Source organism: Arachis ipaensis, chromosome B3 (genome assembly GCF_059453495.1).
Source record: "Arachis ipaensis isolate K30076 ecotype BB chromosome B3, ASM5945349v1, whole genome shotgun sequence".
NCBI lineage: Eukaryota > Viridiplantae > Streptophyta > Magnoliopsida > Fabales > Fabaceae > Arachis > Arachis ipaensis.
Genome location: NC_142438.1, coordinates 110221245 through 110233401, shown reverse-complemented (window position 1 = coordinate 110233401; position 12157 = coordinate 110221245). Strand labels below are relative to the sequence as shown.

Genomic DNA, 12157 nt, shown 5'->3' with positions numbered 1-12157 from the left:
GGGATTCGACCTCACTCTATTGTGAGTTTTTACTTGACGACGATAACCGGTGCACTTGCCGGAAGGAATTTTGCCGATCGTGCAATTTCCTAAATCGTAGCATAACACGTTTATGTGCATCACGCGTCAAGCACGTGTACACGTCATCTAGCAGAACTCCAATCCACGCGTACGCATCGCTACAAATTTCTCCATATCGCGTGCTCGCGTGAGCCATGCATGCGCGTCGATGCTCGCTGGTTATCTCCTTAGCTTCTTGTGATCCTTCCATTTTTGCAAGCTTCCTCTCCATTCTCTAAGTCATTCCTGCCCTATAAAGCCTGAAACACTTAACACACGGATCACGGCATCGAATGGTATAAAGGAGAATTAAAATATACTTAAAGATTTCTAGGAATCAAGATTTCAACCATAGAACAAAACTAGGAAAGGATTGTAAAATCATGCAAATCATATGAATAAGTGGGTAGAGACTTGATGAAACCACTCAATTAAACAATATAAACCACAAAATAGTGGTCTATCAACCTCCCCACACTTAAACATTAGGATGTCCTCATGCTTAGCTCAAGGAGATTAAAAGACTAAATAAGGGAAAGTAAGACTCATGCAATGCAATGCAACCTATGAATGCAACTATATGCTAAAAATGATTTTGCCTACTTGGTTAAAAGTAAATAAGTTCTTCAAGACAAATATAAATCAAATATCACTAATTAAAATCATACAGTAAAAACAAGTAAACTTGTAAGAAGATAGCTCATGAAAGCAGGGAACATAAAATCAAGCATTGAACCCTCACTGATAGTATATGTGCACTCTAATCACTCAAGTGTATAGGGTAATCACTCTACTCTTCCCTAGTCATGCTTTCTAAACTTTGTTCTTCACCTAACCAATCAACAAGTATTTAATGTACCAATGCAAACATCATGAGGTCTTTTCAAGGTTGTAATGGGGCCAAGGTAAAGGTGAGGGTATATATATATATATAGCTAAGTGAGCTATAAATTGAATCCTTGATCAACCTAAGCTTTCACCTATACATACTCTAATTAAGCTCAAATCTCACAGGTTGTGTGTTTTTTGCTATAATTTATGTTCCAATTTACAGTCTTCAAACAAGTTTTAACACAAAAGTTTTGATTTAAATTCGTGAAAATTTTCAAAAGTAGGGTCTTAAAAAGAAGCTTATTATTTTTCAACCAAATAGAACATGCATGCAAATACCTATTACTATGCAATCTATCCTATCCTAAACAGAAGTAAAATAAATAATTTATTGGTGCTAAGGAAGAGAATTTACCTCCGGAAGTCAGGTACTGACCGACCTCCCCACACTTAAAGCTTGGCACTGTCCTCGGTGCCATCAGTCAGGAACAAATAGGGGCTGGTAACAGTATCTTCATAATCGGGACCGTCATGGCTCCCTGTGCTGGTAAATGAAGTGGAGTCCGGGGTGTCTAGGTCTTCTTCAGGTGGGTGGTTACCAACAAGCAGCTCCTTTGAGGTATGTAAATCAGCGCTTGTTACGGCGCTCTCTTCACTTTCCCTGCCGGTCAAGCCGGTCTAACCTCTCAAGTATCTGAAGGAGTAGCTGATTTATTGAAGGTTCTTGTGATGTGGAAAGAAAAGGAATATTTTTGGCCAGTTTTGCAGGCTGGCCAGTAGTGGCTGCTGGAGGTCTGATATACTTCCCGTTAGGGACGTACTGATCACCCCGTGGAATCATGGCCTTGGTGTCCCCAGCTCTGTAGGAGACTTCGCCTGCTGAGACTAGATCTGAAACCACGGTGGGAAAGGGTAGGTTGCTCGCAATTTGTACGTGTCTCATGGCATGCCGAAAGTGTCTTGGTAAATTGAGAGGCTGGTCTGTAAGGATACACCAGAGAAGAACAACCATATTTGCAGTGAAGGAGGATTCGTGAGTGCTCAGAAAAATGTAGTGGGACATAATCTGTGCCCACACTCGAGCCTCTAAGGTGAGTGCTGAAGCCAATATTCCCTTAGGTCGGGATCGATGGTATCCATAGATCCATCTGCTGCCAGGTTATGCTATAACTCTGAGAACGGCGACCCAGTCAAATTGGTATGTCTAGTGCTGGAAGGAGATTTCTTGGAATACGTCCAATCCTTCTGGAGCAGGGGGAAGATCTAAAGCTTGTTGAATGGCTTCTTCAGTTATGAGGACTTGCTTCTGACGGACATAGACAGACAGCAGGGTTGGGATGTAAAAATTGGAGTAGAATTTGACTACCCTTGAAAGATTGACCTGTCGTGGTTCTCTCCGTAAGAATCCCCATTGTCTTTGCTCAATGCAGGGCTCAACAAATTCAACAATGTGGGTCGGGAGGATGAGAAGGTGCTCATTATTGTAGTTCCTCTCAGCCAGGATGGGAAAGATCTGCTCACAATAGCGGTTAGTGAACCGCGCAAAGTCCTTTGCTGGAAAGGCTTTCTCTTTTTCATCGACCCTGATGATCCTCTTTACTCGCTTTGTTGAGGGCTTTACTGCTGTTGAAGATGGCTCTGCAGCTAGTGCTCTTTTTGTTCCTTTCCTTGCTGGTGGTTTAGGAGTAGCTTTCTCTTTACCCTTCTTGGTGGTCATCCAGAAAATGGAAAAAGAAAGTAATATTTAAAGCTAAGGGTTAGAGCAAGGAAGAGAATGGTACAAGTGATTATCATTGCACGGTAAAGAAGGATGTCGTTAACACATGGTCGCGACTACATATGATAAGTTCATCAATGAAAATATAGCAAGTGCATGTTATGGCAAGTAAATGCAAGATGTTTATTGGCATGCTGGCAAAGGCATGAGTAGCATAGATCAAGCATTAATTGCCTAATTTGATTATCAAGTGTTTCAAACTAACAATCTATTTGTATTGACAATTATATTCAATCAATAAAATATTGAAAGGGGTTTTGTGAAAAACAGGCATTAGAGTAGAAGAATAAAATAATTTTAAAAAAAATGCACGATGCCATACGGGCTTTTTCACAAACACTTAGCATGCATGGTAGATATGTTATTGAAAGTATTAGATTTGAACATGCAAACAACCCAAAAATAATTATTGATAATTGTCAAACAACTTCTTAATAATCCACAAGCAACTATAGAAGAAAATAATCACCCAATTAAATTTTTAACACCAATCAAAAGAATGTAAAAATAAAAAGAAAGACAAAGAAAACATAGATAATGAAATTAAAAAGAAAAAGAAGAAGAAAACATAAATAAAAAATAATAATGGAAAAGGAAAAAGGGAAAGAAGAAAAGAAAACCTTGATGAAGAAGATGAAGAAGGGGGAAGAAAGTAGTCGAAAGTAAGAAAGAATAAAGAAGAAAGAAGGAAGAAGAAGGAAATAAGAAGGGAGAAGAAAGAAATAAGATTAGGGAAGAAAAGATAGGAATTCTGGCGCTGATCTAGATAAACTGTGCGGCACAGGCGACACGAACGCGTGTATCACGCGTCCACGTGACCTGAATTGTGCTAGTGGCGCGAGAGCAGCCTCGCGCACACACAACTCTCTGTTTTAATACGCACATTGCCAAAATTTTGGGTGACGCCTGCGAGTCGCGTGAATGGCCTTATTTGGAAAAATGACGCGGACGTGTGAGGGACGCGTACACGTGATAGGGCTTGTGCTTCCAGCACAATTCCAGCCCCATACCATCACAACTTTCTGGCCATACACCCCTTTAAGTTGATTATGCAGGGTCACACGTGCGCGTGAATGACGCGCACATGTGGATGGCTGATTTTTCAAGTGACGCAGACGCGTTGATGAACGGAAATATTCTTATTCCGGTTAGAAACTAGTAATGAATCCGATCGTGAGTATATTCTAACCAACACGCGAATACGGCATCAAACAATTCTAAAATATATGACCGAGAGTATTGATCACGGGTCGTTCTCCCTAGGAATTGCCTTAGGATGTGCATCATTGATTAGGAGAGCTTTTATAATTTTGAGAGTTGGTGCAAGAATTCAAGCTAGCAAAGCAATCAACAATTAATTGAGATAAAAGCCTTGGCTAAGGGTAAGCATTGAAAGTTCCATCATTATAGTTTCCTTCAACTGTGAAAAGAATTGATTATTGCTTCACTTAGTTAACCCCCTAACAATGGAGGAAAGTCAAGTGAGAGTAACTAACTTGAGTCACAAGTCCTAGTCTCACCCTAGGGAAGTCTAGCTTTACTGCACTCCAAGTCAATTAGCAATTCTCAATTCATAATCTACAATTGATATCCACTATTCAAGTGTCTCTAATAACTCAACCCCTAAGCCAAGTGAGAGAAACTTACTCCATAGCTAAGGTTGTCATTATCACAAACAATTGGTAGGCAATTATGGAAAACATGATGTAATTGAGAGAAGAGAATTGAATTAAAGCTATCTACTCCAAACAATTATCAACAATTAAGGAATTGAATGAAATTGCACAATTCATTAATCCACATTCAAAGTAACAAAGTGAACCAAATCTAGATCTAAGAAATTGAACCAACAGAACATCAATTAAGAGTAGAAGGAGAGTAGTCTACACTTGTATCAAAACAAAAAGTCAATTAGCAATAGATCTCACCAAGAATTCAAAGGAAACTTGCAATGGAGGAAATGAAAACCTAGAGAGAAGTTGGAGTTTCTCTCTCTAAAAACAAAATGTAACTAACTCCCTAAAATATCTAAAATTATGACTAATTCCCAACACTCCTAATCCTTGATCTTCTTAAGCTTTTCCCTCCAAAATCTGCTCCAAAACAGGCCTGGGAACCCCTTGAAATCGCTGGGCACGTGTTTCATGTAAAAAATCATGTGCGCACATTGACGCGTACGGGCACTGCACGCGTACGCGTCTCTGGGATCTTTTACGATCTGCGCACAAGCGTAAGGTGCGCGCGAGCGTCATAAGGGATATGGCCCAGCCATATAAGCATGCCGGCTCCTCGCTCGGCTCCATTCCGCTGGCTCTGGATGCACGCATCCGCGCGTACGCGCAAGGTGCGCTTGCGCGTGCATGTCCGAAATCCAAATCTTTAATTTGTTCCATGCTTCTCCATTCATGCATGCTTCCTTCACTGCTCTTAGCCATTTTTATCCTATAACTTCTGAAACCACTTAACAAATGGATCAAGGCATCTAATGGTAATAGAGGAGGATTACAATATATCAATTTTTGATGCAAAAGAAGTATATTTTCATCTATGAGGTGAAATGGAAAAGAGATACAAAATCATGCAGTTTTATATGGATAAGTGTGGAAGATCATTGATAAAACCCTTAGATTCTATGCATGATAAACCCTAAAAACGGGGTTTATCAACGTCCCCACACTTAAAGTATAGCATGTCCTCATGCTAAGGGAAAGCAAAAGATCAAAGGACTACAGGGGCGTAGGGTTCATGTGATGCAATCTACCTACATGAATGCACTATGGTGTATGCTACTATCTACTTGGCCAAGAGCAGTTCAATCTTCCTAGAATACACATATGTATATGCACATAGGGCAAGATGATGGGCAATGTATGAACTCTACCAATTCTAGTCATCAAAGTGAAATATGCATAATTTGTATGAAGAACGCTCGCGAGAGCCGAGAACAAGGAGTTGAGCTTCGAACCCCTCACCGGAAGTATTTGCACTCTATTCGCTCGGTGTATAGGGTTGATCACTCAATCCTCCCCTACTTCATGCTTTTCCAAAAATTGTTTTTCTTCTAACAATCAACATATATTCCATTCATGCATACAAGTATCATGAGGTCTTTTCTTTAGGTTGTAATGGGGCTAGGGTCAAGGTAGGGATGCATATTTGGTCAAGTGAGCTTGAGATTTGAATCTTTGATGAGCTTAAACTTCTCATCTAATCTATAACCTCTTATACAATTTTAAAGCTAACCTAACTACCCATTCTTTCACTTTTCCACATGCTCATGCTCATGCATTTTCTTGTCATTTCACAACACTTGTGCATTGATTCTTATTGACTTTACTTTGGGGCATTTTGTCCCCTTTTTATTTCTTTCTTTTTCTTTTCTTGCTTTTCTATTTTTTTCTTTTCTTTTCCATACTATTTTTCTTTTTCTTTTTTTTCTTTTCTTTTGTTTTTCTCATTTTTTTTCAAACTATATACAAGAACATCAATGCATAAGGTCTACACATTTAATCAATACATGAGCATGTACCCAATTTCCAATATTTACAACAAAAATATAAAATTACCCTTTTTCTCAACTAATGTTCCAAAATTTCCCACACTTGAATGTTACACACACTAGCCTAAGCTAATCAAAGATCCAAATTAAGAACTTTTATTGTTTTCCACTTTAAGGCTTGTAATGTGCCAAAATGACAAACAAAGTGGGTTAAGCATAGGCTCAAATTGGCTAACAATGGAAGATAAGGGGCAAGGCTATTTGGATAAGTGAGCTAAATGAAACGATGGTCTCAATCATATAAATGCATGAATACAAAAAATAACGGACATATAGAATTAAACAAATCAAATATCACAATCGTAGGAAGAGAATAATTGCACACAAGAAGGAAAAAGCAAGTGGTTATAAGATGTAACCACACCATTAGGCTCAAAACTCGCTTGCTTGTGTTCTTGGCTCAAATTCTAATTCCATGTTCCAAAATACATCCTTCAAACAAGCTAAGCATCAAAAGATTTTCAAATTTCAAAATTGGTAGGGTCGCCCTAAAATTCTAGTTTTCTAGGAGAAAAGTCATTGCTCTAACCAAGTGGATTTATTAAGAGATATTAACATGCAAAGGATGCCAAAAAAAATGAAAAACCTAACATGCAACCTATCCTAATTAGCAAAAGAGATTCAAGAAATTTAAAGAAATTTATTCGGGTGTTACCTATGAAGACCGGTCAGACGACCGACCTCCCCACACTTAGAAGTTGGCACGGTCCTCCGTGCCTTGAGTGAGACGCAGCGGTTGATTGGCTTCCGAGTGTCCATCCTCTTCGTCATTATCACTTTCCTCATTATTGGTATTGGTGGACGTGGAAATTTCCGGTTCTTCCATAGGTGGGGCTAGGCAACCTAGAAGCTTCTTGACAAAAGCGTAACGGCGTTGGTTACGCCGCTCATAACGGTCAAGCTTATTGTGGAGTTCCTCTATCCGTTGCATGGATGACTTTGGTGGTACAGATGAGGTAGAGGGGATGCTCATGGGGACGGATAAGTGTGGCTCTTCGGTGTCCGCTGGAGGGTAAAGGTATCTCCCATTTGGAACAACATCTCCATCCGCCGGGATCATGGCCCTTCTATCCTTAGTCTCTCGGGGAACACCGGTGATGAGCGGATAATTTATACGCTTTTTGGCATTGTTTTTAGTATGTTTTTAGTATATTTTAATTAGTTTTTATTATATTTTTATTAGTTTTTAAATAAAAATCACACTTCTGGACTTTACTATGAGTTTTTGTGTTTTTCTGTGATTTCAGATATTTTCTGGCTGAAATTGAGGGACCTGAGCAAAAATCTGATTCAGAGGCTGAAAAAGGACTACAGATGCTGTTGGATTCTGACCTCCCTGTACTCAAAGTAGATTTTCTAGAGCTACAAAAACCCAATTGGCGCGCTCTCAATTGCGTTGGAAAGTAGACATCCTGGGCTTTCCAGAAATATATAATAGTCCATATTTTGCCCGAGATTTGATGGCCTAAACAGGCGTTCTAAGTCAGCTCAAGAATTCTGGCGTTTAACTCCAAAGCTGGCACAAAAGGTGGAGTTAAACGCCCAAACTGGCACAAAAACTGGTGTTTAACTCCAAGAGAAGCCTCTACACGAAAATGCTTCAATGCTCAGCCCAAGCACACACCAAGTGGGCCCCGGAAGAAGATTTTTGCATTAATTACTTATTCTGTAACCCTAGGCTACTAGTTCTCTATAAATAGGACCCTTTGCTATTGTATTTTCACACTTTACTCATACTTTTGATAGACCTTTTCACGTTTGGGGCTGGCCTCACGGCCATTCTTGAACCTTGTTCTTATGTATTTTCAACGGTAGAGTTTCTACACACCATAGATTAAGGTGTGGAGCTCTGCTGTTCTTCATGAATTAATACAAGTACTATTGTTTTTCTTTTCAACTCAAGTCTATTTCTTCTCCAAGATATTCATTCGTTCTTCAACTTGATGAATGTGATGATCCGTGACACTCATCATCATTCTCACCTATGAACGTGTGCCTGACAACCACCTCCGTTCTACCTTCGATTGAGTGTGTATCTCTTGGGTTTCTAATCTAAGATTGGAACCTTCGTGGTATAGGCTAGAATTAATGGCAGCCATTCCTGAGATCCGGAAAGGCTAAACCTTATCTGTGGTATTCTGAGTAGGATCTGGGAAGGGATGACTGTGACGAGCTTCAAACTCGCGATTGTGGGGCGTGTGACAGACGCAAAAGGATCAATGGATCCTATTTCGACATGATCGAGAACCGACAGCTGATTAGCCGATGTTGTGACAGAGCATCAGGACCATTTTCACTGAGAGTACGGGATGTAGCCATTGACAACGGTGATGCCCAACATAAAGCTTGCCATGGAAAGGAGTATGGATGATTGGAAGAAGGCAATAGGAAAGCAGAGGTTCAAGGGGAACAAAGCATCTTCATATGCTTATCTGAAATCCACCAATGAATTACATAAGTATCTCTATCTTTATTTTATATTTTATTCATCTTTTAATTATCAATCCTCCATCACCATTTGAATCTGCCTGACTGAGATTTACAAGATGACCATAGCTTGCTTCAAGCCGACAATCTCCGTGGGATCGACCCTTACTCACGTAAGGTTTATCACTTGGACGACCCAATGCACTTGCTGGTTAGTTGTGCGGAATTGTGACAAAGTGTGATTCATGTTTAAGAGCTCCAAGCCTTTGGCGCCATTGTTGATGATCACAATTTCGTGCACCAAGTTTTTGGTGCCGTTGCCGGGGATTATTCGAGTTTGGACAACTGACGGTTCATCTTGTTGCTTAGATTAGGTACTTTTCCTTTTTATTTTTCGAAAAAAAATTTTCAAAAATACAAAAAGATTTTCTATTTTGTTCTTCAGAGTTTTTAAGAATGAATTCTAGAGTTTCATGATGATTTGTTGAAGTCTGGCTGGCTGAAAAGCCATGTCTAATCTTTTGGACCTAGGTTTCAACTTATCATCACAAGAGCTTGTTGATTTCTATCAATTTTGCTGTTGAGAGCAATGATCTGCTAAAGCTTGGCTGGCCATTGGCCATGTCTAGTGTTTTGGACCGGAGCTTTCATTGAAAGCTTGGCTGGCTAGTAAGCCATGTCTAATTCCTGGACCGGAGTCTTAGACTAGCATTGCAATGATTCCTGGAACTCTTGTTAAAAATTTTGAATCCCTTTCTTCTCCACTCAATTTTCGAAAAATCACAAAAAAATTTATAAAATCATAAAAATAAAAAATATTTTATGTTTCTTGTTTGAGTCTAATGTCTAATTTTAAGTTTGGTGTCAATTGCATGTCTTTATCCTTCTAATTTTCGAAAATTTAGACATATGTTCTTAATTGATCTTCAAGTTGTTCTTGATGATTTCATTGCTCTGATCTTTAAATTCTCTTGTTTTGTGTGTTTTGTTGTTTCTCATATGCATTCTCAATTTGTTAGTGTCTTTTATATGAAAATTTTTAAGTTTGGTGTCCTGCATGCATTGTTTATTTTATCTTAGTTGCATTCTTATTGTTTCTCATCATTAAAAATTCAAAAATATTATCAAAATTGTGTCTTTTCAAGTTAATAATACAGAGAATTGAAGATTCAGAACATTTAGCAGATGAATCAAACAGAAAAAGCTGGGCGTTCAAAACACCCAGTGAAGAAGGAAAATTGGCGTTTAAACGCCAGCCAGGGTACCTGGCTGGCCGTTTAACGCCCAAAAAGGTAGAGATTTGGGCGTTAAACACCAGAATGGGCACCATTCTGGGCGTTTAACGCCAGGATGACACTAGAGGGAAGATTTTGTTTTTAATTCACATTTTTTTCAAGTTTTCATAATTTTTCAAAATCAAATCTTTTTCAAATCATATCTTTTCAATCATATCTCTTTCAAAATCAATTTCTTTCCATTTTATATTTATTTTTGCTATTTTCAAAAATCCTTGCTTCAATTAAAGATTTACTTCAAAATTTTCAAGTTGTTACTTGCCTATTAAGAAAGGATCAAACTTTAAATTTTAAAATCATATCTTATAATTTCTTGATAGTCAAGTAATCAACTTCAATTTTAAAAATTTTCTTTTTCTAAAATTGATTCTCAATCATATCTTTTCAAACATATCTTTTCAATCACATCTTTTTCAAAATTATTTTTTTCAATCATATCTTTTTTCTAATTTCAAAATCTTTTTCAAAAATACCTTTATTTCTTTCCCAATCTTAGTTTTTGAAAATCTCAATCAAATTTTCAAGTTTCTTTTTAAAATCTTTTAATTTATTTTCAAAAATTCTTTCCCTCTTTTCACATCCTTCTATTTAAAGGACTAAGACTCCTCATCAAGGTGCAATTCGAACTCTATCCCTCTTGATAAAATTCAAATTCCCTCTTCTCCACCTCCTCCTTCTATTCTTCTTTTCCTCTGACACCTCAAGGAATCTCTATACTGTGACATAGAGGATTCCCTACTTTCTTGTTCTCTTCTCTTTCATATGAGCAGGAACAAAGATAAAGGCATACTTGTTCAAGCTGATCCTGAACCTGAAAGGACCTTGAAGAGAAAGCTAAGAGAAGCTAAAGAACAATTCTCTTTAGAGGGCCTAACAGAACTCTTCAAAGAAGAAGAAATCATGGCAGCCGAAAACAACAACAATGCCAACAATACAAGGAAGGCGCTTGGTGACTTTACTGCACCTACTCCTGATTTCTATGGGAGAAGCATCTCTATCCCTGCCATTAGAGCAAACAACTTTGAGCTTAAGACTCAATTAGTTTCTCTAATGCAACAGAATTGCAAGTTTCATGGACTTCCATTGGAAGATCCTCATCAGTTCTTAGCTGAATTCTTGCAAATCTGTGACACTGTCAAGACCAATGGGGTTGACCCTAAAGTCTACAGACTTATGCCTTTTCCTTTTACTGTAAGAGACAAAGCTAGAACATGGTTGGATTCACAACCTAAGGAAAGCCTGAACTCTTGGAAAAAACTAGTCAATGCCTTATTGGCAAAGTTCTTTCCACTTCAAAAATTGAGTAAGCTTAGAGTGGAAGTCCAAACCTTTAGACAGAAGGATGGTGAGTCCCTCTATGAAGCTTGGGAGAGATACAAGCAATTGATCAGAAGGTGCCCTTCTGACATGCTTTCAGAATGGAGCATCATAGGAATCTTCTATGATGGTCTGTCTGAACTATCCAAGATGTCATTGGATAGCTCTGCTGGAGGATCTCTTCATCTGAAGAAGACGCCTGCAGAAGCTTAAGAACTCATTGAAATGGTTGCAAATAACCAATTCATGTACACCTCTGAAAGGAATCCTGTGAATAATGGGACAACTCAGAAGAAGGGAGTTATTGAGATTGATACTCTGAATGCTATATTGGCTCAGAATAAAATATTGACCCAACAAGTCAATATGATTTCTCAGAGTCTGTCTGAAATGCAAGCAGCAACAGGCAGTACTAAGGAAGCTTCTTCTGAAGAAGAAGCTTATGATTCTGAGAACCCAGCAATGGAAGAGGTGAATTACATGGGAGAACCCTATGGAAATACCTATAATCCTTCATGGAGAAATCATCCAAATCTCTCATGGAAGGATCAACAGAGACCTCAACAAGGTTTCAACAACAATAATGGTGGAAGAAACAGGTTTAGCAATGGCAAGCCTTTTCCATCACCTTCTCAGCAACAGACAGAGAATTCTAAGCAAGACCACTCTGACTTAGCAACCATTGTCTCTGATCTAATCAAAACCACTCAAAGTTTCATGACTGAAACAAGGTCCCCCATTAGAAATTTGGAGGCACAATTGGGTCAGCTGAGTAAGAAAATTACTGAACTCCCTCCTAGCACTCTCCCTAGCAATACAGAAGAGAACCCAAAAAGAGAGTGCAAGGCCATAACCACATCTCACATGGCCGAACATGGAGAGGAGGAAGAG

General features: G+C 38.7%; 1 non-coding gene across 1 annotated transcript; it reads right to left on the bottom strand.

The window, feature by feature from the left end:
* Positions 1-11254: 11254 nt before the first annotated feature.
* On the bottom strand, positions 11255-11362 carry LOC148572015 (small nucleolar RNA R71). The gene has a single exon (XR_015880390.1). It is a non-coding gene; the product is annotated as a small nucleolar RNA R71 (small nucleolar RNA).
* Between the last annotated feature and the right edge of the window lie 795 nt (positions 11363-12157).